The sequence below is a fragment of the Lutra lutra genome, chromosome 10 (genome assembly GCF_902655055.1).
Source record: "Lutra lutra chromosome 10, mLutLut1.2, whole genome shotgun sequence".
Classification (NCBI taxonomy): Eukaryota; Metazoa; Chordata; class Mammalia; order Carnivora; family Mustelidae; genus Lutra; species Lutra lutra.
The window spans coordinates 37747905-37761229 of record NC_062287.1 but is presented as its reverse complement, the minus strand read 5'-3'; positions in this window follow the sequence as shown (position 1 = coordinate 37761229).

Sequence of the window (13325 nt, the reverse complement as noted above, 5' to 3'; positions counted from 1 at the left end):
ACCAGCTCCTAGTTTCGTTGATTTGTTCTATTGTTTTTTTGGTTTCTATTTCATTGATTTCTGCTCTGATCTTTATGATTTCTCTTCTCCTGCTGGGTTTAGGGTTTCTTTCTTGTTCTTTCTCCAGCTCCTTTAGGTGTAGGGTTAGGTTGTGTACCTGAGATCTTTCTTGTTTCTTGAGAAAGGCTTGTACCGCTATATATTTTCCTCTCAGGACTGCCTTTGTTGTGTCCCACAAATTCTGAACCGTTGTGTTTTCATTATCATTTGTTTCCATAAATTTTTTCAATTCTTCTTTAATTTCCTGGTTGACCCATTCATTCTTTAGAAGGATGCTGTTTAGTCTCCATGTATTTGGGTTCTTTCCAAATTTCCTCTTGTGATTGAGTTCTAGCTTTAGAGCATTGTGGTCTGAAAATATGCAGGGAATGATCCCAATCTTTTGATACCGGTTGAGACTTGATTTAGGACCAAGAATGTGATCTATTCTGGAGAATGTTCCATGTGCACTAGAGAAGAATGTGTATTCTGTTGCTTTGGGATGAAATGTTCTGAATATATCTGTGATGTCCATCTGGTCCAGTGTGTCATTTAAGGCCTTGATTTCCTTGTTGATCTTTTGCTTGGATGATCTGTCCATTTCAGTGAGGGGAGTGTTAAAATCCCCTACTATGATTGTATTCTTGTCGATGTGTTTCTTTGATTTTGTTATTAATTGGTTTATATAGTTGGCTGCTCCCACGTTAGGGGCATAGATATTTAAAATTGTTAGATCTTCTTGTTGGACAGTTCCTTTGAGTATGATATAGTGTCCTTCCTCATCTCTTATTATAGTCTTTGGCTTAAAATCTAATTGATCTGATATAAGGATTGCCACTCCTGCTTTCTTCTGATGTCCATTAGCATGGTAAATTCTTTTCCACCCCCTCACTTTAAACCTGGAGGTGTCTTCGGGTTTAAGATGAGTTTCTTGTAGGCAACATATAGATGGTTTTTTTTTTTTTATCCATTCTGATACACTGTGTCTTTTGATTAGGGCATTTAGCCCATTAACATTCAGGGTAAGTATTGAGAGATATGAATTTAGTGCCATTGTATTGCCTGTAAGGTGACTGTTATTGTATATTGTCTCTGTTTCTTTCTGATCTACTATTTTTAGGGTCTCTCTTTGCTTAGAGGACCCCTTTCAATATTTCCTGTAGAGCTGGTTTGGTATTTGCAAATTCTTTCAGTTTTTGTTTGTCCTGGAAGCTTTTAATCTCTCCTTCTATTTTCAATGATAGCCTAGCTGGATATAGTACTCTTGGCTGCATGTTTTTCTCGTTTAGTGCTCTGAATATATCATGCCAGCTCTTTCTGGCCTGCCAGGTCTCTGTAGATAAGTCACCTGCCAATCTAATATTTTTACCATTGTACGTTACAGACTTCTTTTCCCAGGCTGCTTTCAGAATCTTTTCTTTGTCACTAAGACTTGTCAATTTTACTATTAGGTGACGGGGTGTGGACCTATTCTTATTGATTTTGAGGGGGGTTCTCTGAACCTCCTGGATTTTGATGCTTGTTCCCTTTGCCATATTGGGGAAATTCTCTCCAATAATTCTCTCCAATATACCTTCTGCTCCCCTCTCTGTTTCCTCTTCTTCTGGAATCCCAATTATTCTAATGTTGTTTCGTCTTATGGTGTCACTTATCTCTCGAATTCTTCCCTCGTGGTGCAGTAGCTGTTTGTCCCTCTTTTGCTCAGCTTCTTTATTCTCTGTCATTTGGTCTTCTATATCGCTAATTCTTTCTTCTGCCTCATTTATCCTAGCAGTGAGAGCCTCCATTTTTGATTGCACCTCATTAATAGCTTTTTTGATTTCAACTTGGTTCGATTTTAGTTCTTTTATTTCTCCAGAAAGGGCTTTTATATCTCCTGAGAGGGTTTCTCTAATATCTTCCATGCCTTTTTCAAGCCCGGCTAGAACCTTGAGAATCGTCATTCTGAACTCTAGATCTGACATATTACCAATGTCTGTATTGATTAGGTCCCTAGCCTTTGGTATTGCCTCTTGTTCTTTTTTTCGTTGTGAATTTTTCCGTCTTGTCATTTTGTCCAGATAAGAGTTTATGAAGGAGCAAGTAAAATATTAAAAGGGTGGCAACAACCCCAGGAAAATATGCTTTAGCCAAATCAGAAGAGATCCTGAATTGTGAGGGGGGAGAAAGGGGATAAAAAGGGGTTCAGAAAGAAAGAAAAAAAAAACTATTAAAAAAAAGAAAGCCGATAAAGAAAAAATATAAAAAGAGGAAAAAATATATATATATTAGATAAACTATTTAAAAAACTTTAAAAAAAGAAAACGGTAAAAGTTAAAAAAAATTTAGCAGAAGAAGAGAAAAAGAAAAAAAAATTGAAAAAGAAAAAAAAATTAAATTAACTGCAAGGCTAAAAAATCATGGGGAGAAAGCCATGAGTTCCGTGCTTTGCTTTCTTCTCCTCTGGAATTCCGCCGTTCTCCTTGGTAGGTGAACTTGGTCCTGGCTGGGTTTCCCGTAGATCTTCTGGGGGAGGGGCCCGTTGTAGTGATTCTCAAGCGTCTTTGCCCCAGGCGGGGTTGCACCGCCCTTACCCGGGGCCGCGCTGAGTCATCCGCTCGGGTTCGCTTTCGGGAGCTTTTGTTCCCTGAGCGCTTTCCGTAGAGTCCGGAGGACGGGAATAAAGATGGCGGCCTCCCGGTCTCCGGCCCGGAGGAGCCGAGAGCCCGGGGCCCCATTCCTCAGTGCGCCCTCAGAGAACAGCGCCAAATGACTCCCGTCACCCTGGCCTCCGGCCGCGCTCCGAGCTGACCGAGCCTGCGACCGGTTCAAGGCAACCCTGAGCTGAGAGTCACTCCTCGGCTCTGTCTCTGCAGCCGGCTTCCCCGTTCTAATACCGGTAAGCTCTGCGACACTGAGACACCCCCGATCCTTCTGCGACCCTGCGGGACCTGAGGCCGCGCTGACCCCGCCTGGGCTTCACCCCAGTTAAGCCTCTGGAGCGATGTCCCTCAGCGGAACAGACTTTTAAAAGTCCTGATTTTGCTCCGTTGCTCTGCCGCTCGCCGGGAGCCGGCCCCTCCCCCCGCGGTCTATCTTCCCGTCGCTTTGGATTCACTTCTCCGCCAGTCCTACCTTGCAGAAAGTGGTTGATTTTCTGTTTCTGGAATTGCTGTTCTTCTTCTCTTCAATCTCCCGTTGGATTTGTAGGTGTTTGCAATCTTTAGATAAGCTATTTAGCTGATCTCCCGCTACCCGAAGTAGTCTCAGCCTGCTACTTCTCCGCCATCTTGACTCCTCCCGCTAGATGTTAATATTTTTAATATAAGAGTTTTTTTTTTAAAGATTTTATTTATTTATTTGACAGAGAGAAATCACAAGTAGGCAGAGAGGCAGGCAGAGAGAGAGAGGAGGAAGCAGGCTTCCCGCTGAGCAGAAAGCCCGATGTGGGGCTCGAACCCAGGACCTGGGATCATGACCTGAGCCGAAGGCAGCGGCTTAACCCACTGAGCCACCCAGGCGCCCCTAATATAAGAGTTTTTAAGAATCAATATGGGATGCCTGGGTGGCTGAGCTGGTTAAGCTACTGACTCTTGATTTCAGCTCAGGTTGTGATGTCAGGGTCATGAGATTGAGCCCCACACTCATCACAGAGTCTGCTTGAAATCCTCTCCCTCTGCCCCTCCCCCACTCATGCACTCTCTCTATCTCAAGTAAATAAATATTTTTTTAAATCCATATAAAATATGACTACTCCAATTGAAATATATGCAAATGATTTGTATAAGTAATTCATTTAGGATAAAATCTAAACTCCTTACTTTGACCTTATAGGTCCCATGGATCTCCCACTGCCTGCTTCTCTGACCTCAACTCCTAAGACTTTCTCTCCTGCTTACTGCTTGTTCTCTAGTTGCGTGGGTTTCCTTCGGGTCTTCAAACAGACTAAACTCTTTCCTGCCTCAGAAAAATTACACTTGCTGTTTCCTATTCCTCTGATATTTTTGCCCCATACCTGTGAATACCTAGACCTTTCTCATAATTGGGTATTAGTTCAAATATCATATCTTCGGAGAAGCCTTCTGCAATTACCCAATATACACTTCCTCATATCATCTTAGTCCTTTTTTTTTTTTTAAGATTTTATTTATTTATTTATTTATAAGAGAGAGAGAGAGAGAGAGCACAAGCAGGGGGCATGTCAGGCAGAGGGAAAGCAGACTCCCTGCTTAGCAAGGAACCAGATGGGACCCTGGGATCATGACCTGAGCAGAAGGCAGACGCTTAACCGACTGAGACACCCAGGTGTCCCTCATCTTAGTCTTTTATAGATTGTATCACCATCTGAAATTGTGTGTGTGTGTGTGTGTGTGTGTGTGTGTGTGTGTGTGTTTTCCTTCTCCCACTCCCATTTGAAGGCCAGCTCCCTGCGAGGAGAGCCCCCTGGCTCTTGACAATTGCAGTATTCCTAGCATATAGAATGTTTCCTGGTTCACAGCAGGAGCTAAAATGACGAAACAAATTGATGAAGAAAAATAAGATCACATGATCAACTAACATGAACAAAGGTTTGATTCCATAGGTAACCAAAGAAATGCAAATTAAAAAATCAGCACTTTTAAAAACCATTTAGATTGACAATAATGAAAAAGAATATCAAACTGTCTACTGGTGGAAACGTAAGCTGGTTCACATATTATGAACAATAAATTGGCAAGATCCACCAAAATTTAAATTTTCAAATCTGTTGAGCCACAACTCTATGTTTATGAAGAGTCCTAAGAAAAGATCATTTCTGCTTCTGACCCAAATGATAAACTCTGTAGATAGATCCAAGAAGCTCAATGAATCTCCAGCTCAAGAAACATGAAGATAACACCAAAACATCATAATAACATTGATCATAATAACATGGCTGAAAATCTTGGATGAAGAGGAAATCTTAGAAGTAGCCAGAGAAATAAAAGATTAAATATATTCAGAAGAACAAAATTAAGGGTGACAGCATATTTCTTATGGTAAACAAGTGAGATGATAGTGGAGCAATATCTTCAAAGTGCTTACGAAGGGGTGCCTGGGTGGCTCAGTGGGTTGGGCCTCTGCTTTCGGCTTGGGTCATGGTCCCAGGGTCCCGGGATCGAGCCCCGCCTCGGGTTCTCTGCTCAGTGGGGAGCCTGCTTCCCTTCCTTTCTCTCTGCCTGCCTCTCGGACTACTTGTGATCTCTCTCTGTCAAATAAATAAATAAAAATCTTTATTTAAAAAAAAGTGCTTAAGAGAAGTGTCAATCTACAATGCTATATCTGGAAAAGGTATTTGTTTGGGGCTGAAGTGTGCCCCCAATTTGTATGTTGAAATCCTAACCCCCTACTAGCTCAGAATGTCACTGTATTTGGAAGTAGGGTTTTTAAGAGGTAAATAAGATAAAATAAGGTCATATGTGTGGGCCCTAATCCAAAATGACTGGTGTCCTTATAATAAAAGATAAAGATGTAAGGACCTATTTAGCCAGAGTGACCCCATCTCGGTTAAAAGCCATTTTGTTGTTTGTGCAGTAAACTTAAATTTACTCCCCCCCCCCCCAGAGAAACTTACTTAGAAGCAAGTCTGGGAAACCAGTAAAATGTAATTGGCTAGTTCCTGATAACAGAGCCCAGAATACAAGGACGAGTCAGGCCAGATGGAGACATCTAATCAGTACGAAATACTGTTTGTAACAGTGAGAAGGTCTTACCCAAACCTAAATGACTCCATCTTGGGAAGGATGACCATCTTATTATTCACACTGAATATGTTAACTGACTAAGCCTTCCCAAAAAGTACTGTTTGTAATGGTTCCTGGTATGGGGTAATCTTTTTTTTTTTTTTTTTTAAAGATTTTATTTATTTATTTGAGAGAGAGACAGTGAGAGAGAGCATGAGCTAGGAGAAGGTCAGAGAGAGAAGCAGACTCCCCGTGGACCTGAGAGCCCGATGCGGGACTCGATCCCGGGACTCCAGGATCATGACCTGAGCCGAAGGCAGTCGTCCAACCAACTGAGCCACCCAGGCATCCCATGGTATGGGGTAATCTTAAATAACAAGTCACCAGACTGGATGGAACTAGCCAATCAGCAAGAGACACACAAACCCAGTGGGTTGAGATACCAAGTTATGGGTTGCAGTTTCACCCAATAAAAGGTAGCCTGTAAGATTGGGAGGGGTCGCTCTCTTCGGAGATGGCCCTGGCCGGTCAGTCTGACTTCTAATGCTTAGCATAGAATAGAGCTTTGCATAACTTTAACTTTGTTTCAGTCTCGTTCCCCTGGCCAATCAGTCTGACTTCTAATACGTGGCATAAAATAAAGCTTTCAATAACTTTCACTTTTTCTCAGTCTCGTTTCATTTAATAACGGACCTAACAAAAGACAGAGATGCAGTGTGAGAGATAACCACGAGGACATAGTGAGAAGGCAGCCATCCACAAGCCAAAGAAGGAGGCTTCAGAAGAAACCTCACCTGTCAATACCTTGATTTCAAACTTTCAGCCTCCAGAACTCAGGGGAAATAAAATTTCTGTTGTTTAAGAAATCTAGTCTGGGTATTTTGTTATGGCAGCTCTAGAAAACTAATATGATATATTTTAAAAATGAAGACAAAATACCTTTAAAAAAATCTTTTTTAGAAAATCTGAAAGTATTTGTTGCTAGGAGACCCACACAGTAAGAAATGTTAAATAGGTAGGGGAAAAAAATGATAGATCAAAATACAGACACTGGGGGGCGCCTGGGTGGCTCAGTGGGTTAGGCGGCTGCCTTCGGCTCGGGTCATGATCCCAGGTCCTGGGTTCGAGCCCCGCATGGGGCCTTCTGCTCAGCAGGAGCCTGCTTCCTCCTCTCTCTCTGCCTGCCTCTCTGCCTACTTGTGATTTCTCTCTGTCAAATAAATAAATAAAAATCTTTAAAAAAAAATACAGACACTGGAAAGATTAACTAAATGAGTAGATAGGTAAAAGCTTTAAAATTATTTAAATATCTTTAGAATATTATATTATGTGGTAGGAGAGAAATGGCAGTATGTTATTGTAAAGTTCTTAAACCATAGTGAAGCGATAGAATATGACTTTACTGGTTCTGGACCCAATTTCAATGTGTATGTGTGGAGTTTTCCCCATATCACCAAGGACTTCTCCAACACCAGCTGGATGTCCTATAATTCAACTCAATTTTGACACTATCTACATGAAGAAAATGTCAGATCCCAGGCATAAAAGGTTCAGTCCTATAAGACTGCCCCCAAACACACACACACACATACACACATGTGCACACTTCAGATGCCATTCACAAGCCCAGGTTATCACCTGCACTTCTGTTGAACTGGCCATAGATTGGAGATTCCAATTTCTCCCTCCTTCAGTTCAATTAATTTGGTAGAGTGGCTCACAGAATTCAGAGAAATATTTACATACCAGATTACCAGTTGATTATAAAAGGATATAACTTAGGAGCAGCCTGATGGAAGAGATGAAATAGGCAAGGTATGGGGAAGAGGTGAAGAGTTTCCATGCCCTTTCCAGGCACACCACTCTCCCTGAATCTCTACATGGTCACCAACCTGGAAACTCTCCAAACCTTTTTTTTTTTTTAAATTGGAGGTTTCATAATGTAGGCATGATTGATTGACTCATTGGCCATTGGTGACTTAATTCAAATGCCAGCCTTTCTCCTCTCTGTAGAGGTAGGGAGGTAAAACTGAAAGTTCCAACCATCTAATCACATGGGTGACTCCAATGGCAACCAGCCCTTATTCTTCGATGATTTCGGGGCTTTCCAAAAGTCAACACTATTAACATAACAAAAGACACCTTTATCACTCTCATTACTTAGGAAATTCTAAGGGTTTTAGGAGCTCTGTGCCAGAAATGAGGATGAGGCCAACTATCTATATTTTTTATTGAACAATCACAACATCAAAGACTTGAAGGTAAGCTGGGATAAGTTCAATATATATAATATACACACTATACTAAAATAACACAAAACAGTTATAGTTATTTATAAAATAAATGAAAATGGTGTCATAAAAATAATCCAAAATAAAGGCACACAGAGGGAAAAAAATAAACAGTATAGAAGGAACAAACACAAAACACTTAGTAAGATGAGAGACTTAAATGTCATCGTATCACTAATCACATTAAATGATTAAACACTCCAATTCAAAGCTAGTGATTGTCAGCTTTGATTTAAAAAAAGAGAAAGAGGAAGACCTAACCAAATCTTGCCTGTAAGAAATGCACTTTAAATGTAAGCACACAGGGCACCTGGGTGGCTCAGGGGATTAAAGCCTCTGCCTTCAGCTCAGGTCATGGTCCCAGGGTCCTGGGATGGAGCCCCACATTGGGTGTCTGCTCAGCGGGGAGCCTGCTCCCTCCTCTCTCTCTGCCTGCCTCTCTACCTACTTGTGATCTCTGTCTGTCCAATAAATAAATAAAACCTTAAAAAAATAAATAAAAAATAAACGTAAGCACACAAATGAATAAAAAGTAAGAGAAATATCATGTTAACACCACGCAAAAGAAATCTGTATTGACTTAACTTTTGTATTACTATCAGATAAAGTAAATTTCACAGCAAAGTATTACCAGGGACAAAGGACTTGATTTTATAATGATAAAGGGTTAATCCATCAGGAGGACATAACAACCAAAACAAATGCTTATATACAGAATGACAGAGCTATAAAATACATTAAGCAAAAGCTGATAGAATTGTAAGTAGACAAATTCATAACCTTAGTCAAAGATATGAATCCCTATCTCAATGATTATTACAACATGTAGACAGAAAATGAATAAAAATGTAGAAGACTTGAATAAAAATCAACCAGCTTGACCTAATTGACATTTTTAGAACACTCTACCCAAGAACAGAAGAATATCTATTTTTCAAGTGTATATGGTATATTTATGAGTAGAGACTATATTCTGGGCCAAAGGGCAAGTTTCATTATTTAAAAGGATTAAAGCAAAAGCAAGCTTATTCTTGGACCACAATAGAATTAAATTGGTAAACAATAAAAATGTGACTTCTGGAAAAATCCCAAATGTTAGGAAACTAACTGGTGCATTAAAAATAATGTATCAAAAAAGAAATCAAAAGAGAAATTGGGTATTATTTTAAACTGAATGAAAATAAAAACACAACATACTAAAAATTCATAAGATGCTGGTAAGGCAATACCTAGGGGGATATTCATAGTCCCAAATGTCTGTATTAGAAAAGAATAAAAGTCTCAAATCAATGACTTCAGCTTCCCCTTTAAGAAATAATTTTTTAATTTTTATTATTTTTTACTTCTTTCTTAGAGAAAGTGTGTGTATGTGTGTGTGTGTGTGTGTGCATGCGCACGCACGTGCAGAAAGGGAGAGAGAGAGAGTCCCAAGCAGAGTCCATGCTGAGCATGGAACCCTACATAGAATTTGATCTCATGACCCTGAGATCACGACCTGAGTCAAAATCAAGAGTTCATTGCTTAACCAACTGAGCCATCCAGGTGCCCCAAGAAACTTTTTTTTTAAGAGATCAAATTGAACTCAAAGTTAGCAGAAGAAAGAATATAAAAAGGGCAGAGTAAAGGTCAATGAAATAGAAAACAGAAAAATAATAGAGAAATCAATGAAATGAAAAGGTGGTCTTTCGGATGGTCAATAAAATTGATAACTCTCTAGCTAGATTGTTAGGTAAAAAAAGAAAGAAGACACAAATTGCCAATATCAGGAATGAGCAAAGTAACACCATTCTGAAGTCTACAGCTATTACAAGGATAATAAAGAAATACTCTAAACAACCTTATGGTAATAAGTTCAACAACTGAGATGAAATGAACAAACTCTTTGAAAGATACAAACTATCAAGAAGACACAAAATTTGAGAATAAATAGATAATCTGAATAGTCCTGTATCTATTAAAGAAATAAACTTGTAGTTAAAATAAACTCGTAGTTTAAATTCCCATAAAGAAAACTTTGGGCCCAAATGGCTTGGCTGATGAATCATACCAAACATTTAAAGAAGTCATACCACTCTACACAAACTCTTTCAGAAATGTAAAGAAGAATATTTTCAAATATATCCATTTTGACTTAATAATACATTATGTATAATTTTAATCAATACTCTTTCATTAACACATAACAAGCACCTGGGGATAACAGTGCTAAAGAAATAACAAAATTGACTTTGGGGGCACTTGGGTGGCTCAGTCTGTCAAGCATCTGACTATAACTCTGGTCATGCTCTCAGGGTCCTGGGATCGAGACCCACATCAGCCTCCCTGCTCAGCAGGGAGTTTGCTTCTCCTTCTCCCTCTGCCCCTCACCCTGCTTGTTCTCTCTCTTTCAAATAAATAAAATCTTAAACAAAACAAAACAAAGTTGACTTTGATGAAGGAGAAAGAAGTGAGAGGAGATCCCAGGCAAAGGCCCCTGCTATAAAGAAGGAGAGAATAGGATGCTTGTAAGGGAGAGTCACTCTCTCCAGACACTCTCAACAACCCAGAGACAAGAAACATTATCTTCAATGTTTCATTGAGATTGTACTAATATATCCAGAGCACTGCTAGAAGAAAGGTTATAGCTAATAACAATGTTTCATTCTACATCAGCATCTACTACCATTTACTGAGGATCACCCATATGCTGGTATCTATGCTGGGAATCTCTGTGAGTAATATTTCTTCCTATTCTTACAACCACCCTCTCAAGTACAGTACACCCCTGCCCAGGTTTTGAGTTTTTTTACTAGCCAGGAGAGGCACAAGATGAGATAAGGAAAGGAAAAAGAGAGAGAGAGAGAGAGAGGAATCAGGCTAGATTTACCCAATGACTTAACCCATCTGGTAAGCTTCTCCTTTTTTTCTTCCACAAATGATGTCTCTAATCACCTTCCATGAAAGAGAAACAGGCAGCAGGGAGGGATTGGGGGGTCAGGGACAGAATCTACCTTACTCAGTCTCCAACTGGACCATTGTTCTCAGGGCATTTCCTCATCACTGAGCCCTGTAATGAAGTTGTTTCCTCAGCCTAAGAGATGAGCTCTAGTGATCACTCTTTTTCTGTTTTCCCACTTTCCTTTCATTGCATTTCTGATAAAAAGTTATGTCAAACTTTACTGCCAAAGCCACATGGGGTTGGAGAGAAGCAATGGGGGAAAAAAATCAATTGTCTTCTTCCTGATCCAGCTTCAGTTCTTTGAACAAAGAACAAAGCCTTTGTCTAGAGCTTAAAAAGATACGCCATCTTCTAACTTTTCCTTCTCTTTCCATCTCATAGTCCTCTTTCCTTTGTCCCTCAAACACCTCTATCCGACTCTCCCTTCAGAATACTCAATCCCTAGTACCCTTGTTGGGCACTAGAATTCCATAATTACAGGCACTTGGTGACTGCCAATGGCTTTATCTGATTTAGCAGAACTTTTAAGTGAACTCTGGTCTTACCGTCTTCTGGCTCTGCTAGGAAGCAAGGGAGTGGGAGAGGAAATTTTGTGGGCAGTGGAATTTTGGAAGGATAGAAGAATGGGGGGCGGGGGAAGGGTGATTTTTTCCAATCCAAGTTGCAGCAATTTTTTCCCCCAAAGGCATCTGAAATGAAACATATTTTACCACCATAAGGAGTCATTTCTATCTTCAGACTTTCCTGTCCCCAGTATGGGAAATTAGAGAAATTCAAATTTCTTTGGGCCTATTTCTTAGAAAACAGTAACACAAGCTATGGATAGAGACTGCCCCATTCCACTCTGGTTACACTCCACAACTGTCTCTCACTGTCTGACAGTTAGGGCTCCATAACTTCATTCTGAACCCATTTCTCTTTTGAGCACTGGAATGAGGAAGAAAGAGGAGTTTTGGTTCACTTCACTAATACCACCTCTCAATACCACCCCTGGATAAATTAAAGGCTCCAATCAACAAGCAATTAATCACAAGATAACCTACCGTGAGTGCCGTCATGTAGAGTGGAGAAGAAAGAAGATAACTGGTTATTAGCCACCTGCGTTACTGCTCCTACTGTTTCTTCAGAAACATCTAGAACAGTTCGGCCCTACAGGTCGGAGGCAGTGGAATACATGTGAGTGGAGGAGCAAGGTACATGGAAATAAATGAAGATTACCTAAATGAGAACAAACAGAGGATATTTATTCAGAGTTTGCTATAACAAGGGAGTCAGCTACCAACATTTGCCATTTCTAGAGATTCAAAGGCAAGTAGGAAGCTTAACAGTTAAAAAAAAATGGGGATATCTTTAGGAATGCTCTGATTAGAGTTTGTTAGGATAGGGAAGGTGGAGGCCAGATAACTACAAGTAGATATAATTGATTTGGAAAGTATATTTGGCATTTTAAGCGTGGTCCTGGGTTGAAAATAGGGGCAAAAAAATCAGGAAGCTGGAGAGATCTGTTGGGAAGATGGAAGAATAGGAGGATCCTAAGCTTGCTTTGTCCCATGATACTAGATAATATTCACATCAGCATAAATAACCCAGAAAATGACCAAGAGACTGGCAGAACAAACCTCACAATTAAAGGTAGAGAAGAGGTCATATTGAAGAAGGTAGGAGGAGAGAAGACATGATCTGGCATCCATAGTGGGTAGGGAACTGGTGGTACGGAGAAGTGTGAAAAACAGACTTGCACACCAAGGAGGCTACTAATGAACAGGGAGGATGAATCCCCACAACATTTGCCTTTGAAAGCAAGAGGGACCGAATGTCATAAGTTCTTACAGCCAGTGGGACTTAAGGCCTGGAATTTTAAAAATCAGTGCTCAGCTCTGGGAGAGCCTGGAGAGCTTTAGGAAGTAGAATCCCTGCCCTTAAAGAGAGAGCATGACAAACAGCCCTTGCAGATACAGTATAGAACCAACACTTTGAAATATGCCAGATGTAGACAGGGAGGGAGAGTGATTTGCCCATCTCAGAGCATGGCCTGGGAGACAAGGATCATGGGGAGGGCACTCCAGGAACAAAGGAGCTAGCAGTCTCCATTCCCCACCCCCCCGAACATAAACAATAGCCACCTGTGGGTAGCGGTACTATCCTCAACACTGGCTATGTAACTTGCTTACATCTAGCCCTGACCCCTACAGTTTGGTGGATCCACCCTTCCCAGTCAAGATGGCCTTAGTCCCAGTTCTGTGGGCTCCATCCCCCAGAAGACTGGTACAAACCCTGTCAATACCACAGCTTCTCACCTGTATGTTTTGTGGTACCTCAGTTGTGGCAGCACCAGGGGCAGGTCTCATTTCACAAGCAGACCACCACACACCTTGT